Source organism: Magnolia sinica, chromosome 3 (genome assembly GCF_029962835.1).
Source record: "Magnolia sinica isolate HGM2019 chromosome 3, MsV1, whole genome shotgun sequence".
In the NCBI taxonomy this organism is placed as follows: Eukaryota; Viridiplantae; Streptophyta; class Magnoliopsida; order Magnoliales; family Magnoliaceae; genus Magnolia; species Magnolia sinica.
In genome coordinates, this window is record NC_080575.1 from 37860007 (window position 1) to 37862733 (window position 2727).

The 2727-nt window shown below is 32.6% G+C and overlaps 1 non-coding gene across 1 annotated transcript; it reads right to left on the bottom strand.

Annotated features, from left to right (window-relative positions):
* Nucleotides 1-322: 322 nt before the first annotated feature.
* On the bottom strand, nt 323-429 carry LOC131241775 (small nucleolar RNA R71). The gene has a single exon (XR_009169342.1). It is a non-coding gene; the product is annotated as a small nucleolar RNA R71 (small nucleolar RNA).
* Nucleotides 430-2727: the final 2298 nt, after the last annotated feature.

Genomic DNA, 2727 nt, shown 5'->3' on the forward strand with positions numbered 1-2727 from the left:
CGGGTTGAGGAAATTCAGGATGAAAATGAGGTGCATCAAGCACCCTTGCTCATACTTTAGGAGATTATTTATAACCGACAGGGGTGTGCACACCTTGTATGATTTTTACAAAAAATACGAGAAACATGGATATTAAGCTAGGGGTAATCTAATTCCTTTCAAAGTTCTATGGACTTGAATATGATAGTCCATATTTACACATGAAAGAGTTTGATGAGATCATAGCCACTTTATATTTTCCTAATGTGTCTAAGGACATGGTTAGGCTGACAACATGACAAGGGAGTTCATAAAGAAATTCTTCTCATATCATAAAACAAACACCCTTAGAAAGTCGATAATAAACTTCACCCAAAAGGAAGATGAAACATTCTTCCAATATTGGGAGCGGTTTAAGGATCTTGTTAGTTCATGTCCGCAAAATGGTTTAGAAACATAGCGCATAACAAGTTTCTTCTATGATGGACTGACATCTTCCATGCGCCAAATGGTCGAGACAATGTGCAATGGGGAATTCATGAGCAAAGATGTCAATGTTGTGTGGGATTATTTTTACAAGCTTGTTGAAAACACATAATCATGGGACATCTCCCCTAGACCCAACACCACTTCTAAGCCATTTCAAACAAAGGAGAGGGGTGGAATGTATGCTCTGAGAGAAGAAATTGATAATTGTGCTAAAGATGATATAAGTCAATTCTATTTGATTGATGTCTGATTGAATCGCCTTATCACCTGTCATATGTCTAGAATATCCACTATCCAGGTATCATCTTGAATGGCTACTTACTTTAAAAGTTATATGGATGACAAAACACTTAACCTTTGGAACCCATTTCATTATGGTTTTATGTTTAGGAAGATCTCTTACCATATGTTGTGTTTGGGAGTAAGAGTTTTTCTTGTTTCTACTTAAACTGTTATTTCCAGTGTTGGATTTCAAGAGCTTTTTAAGTAAGTCCACTATCTTATCAGCTAGAGGAGGATTATTATTTCTCCTTTGATATTTTTGGTAGTTGGCATTAGTTTTATATATATATATATATATATATATATATATATATATATATATATATATATATATATATATATATATATATATATATATATATTAGGAGTCTTGAAAGGATTTTGCATTTTTGTTTACTTTCTTTAGAGTTTCTCCTTTAGACATCAGAGATTCTCCTTTTACAAATATGGAGCGGAGTTTTTAGATATTTCTGTGTGACTTTTGATATAACCCAAGCTAGATTTTTCACCACTTCAATGAAATGAAGTTAATAATTTTTCAAGTTTCTGGTTTCCTTGGGTATAATTATCTAAGTATTTCTTTTTGAAGTCTTAAGGGAAGAAATTTCTATTTTTAGATTCTCATTTTCAAATTTAAGATTTCGTATTTCATAAATTTTCAAGTTCAAATCTAATTTAGTTTTCTCAAAGTAATTAAAAAAAATAAGATTTTTCCAAAACAACTTTTTCAAGTTCTAATTGAAGTTTGGCACATTTTTCTTTTTGAATTTTCAACTTAGCCGCAATCTTGCAACTTTCTTTGTATAGGGCATCATATGTTACTTGGAGATCATCTTCATTTTCAGAATCACTTTCAGGAGTTTCATATTCATTTGACAAAGTGTTACTGATGATTCATTCGATGTGGCAATTGTGCCTCTTCTCCTAGACTGATCCTTCGTAGGACATTTTGAAGCTAGATGCCCAAATTCAGAACAGTTGAAGCATTAGGTGTCTTTAGATTTGGATTTCCAAATATTTGAATTTCCATTTCTTTTGTCAAAAGGTTTTTGAAAATTTGATCTATTTTTATTTTTAAAAATTATGTAAAACTTTTTATCCAACATTGTTATATTATCTTCATTCTCATCATTATCAAAAATTATATTTATATCTTTGGATTTAGTTTTAGAGAATTTGCGAGCTATGGACTTAGTTTTAGAATCTTTAAAATTCAACTCGTAGGTTTGTGGAGATCCAACTAATTCCTTAACCTTCATAGTATTGGTATCACTCAATTCCTGTATAGCAGTAACTTTTGAATTGAACTTGTCAAGAAGTGACCGCAGTATCTTTGCGCAAACCTTGCTTTCAGGGACTTTTTCTCTAAGACCCCACATAGGATTAACAATGTCGTTTTGTTTCATATAGACGCCCATGAATGACTCACTTTCTTCCATACGAATTTCCTTAAATTTTGTTGTGAGGATTTGGATCTTAGACTTTTTGACTATTTTAGTTTCTTCATGTGTCGTTTCGAGAATATCCCATGATTGTTTTGCTGTATCACAATAAATGATTCTTTTGAATTCATCTAGTGATAAAGCACATGTTATTGCATTTAAGGCTTTTATATTTGCATTACTTTCACTTTTCTGGGTGGTTGTTCAAAAACTATAAGCAATTTCTTTCATGGACGTGGTTCCATCCTCTGCCAATACTTCCATCATTGGAGGGGTCCATTTTGTTAAAGTGGCTTACCACACTTTCATCAATAGATTTGAGGAAAATCATCATTTTGGCTTTCTAACAAGAATTGTTTGAGCCATCAAAGGGAGGTGGCCTGGTAATAGACAGACTATCAAAATTTGACACTTTAATAACTCTGGATCTAGCTCTATGAGGTAAATCTTAAAAAGAGCAACCTCGTTTTGATACCACTTGAAAGGACGAGCTATAGAGGTCGTAGAAGGGGGTGTGAATAGGATAATACCAAAT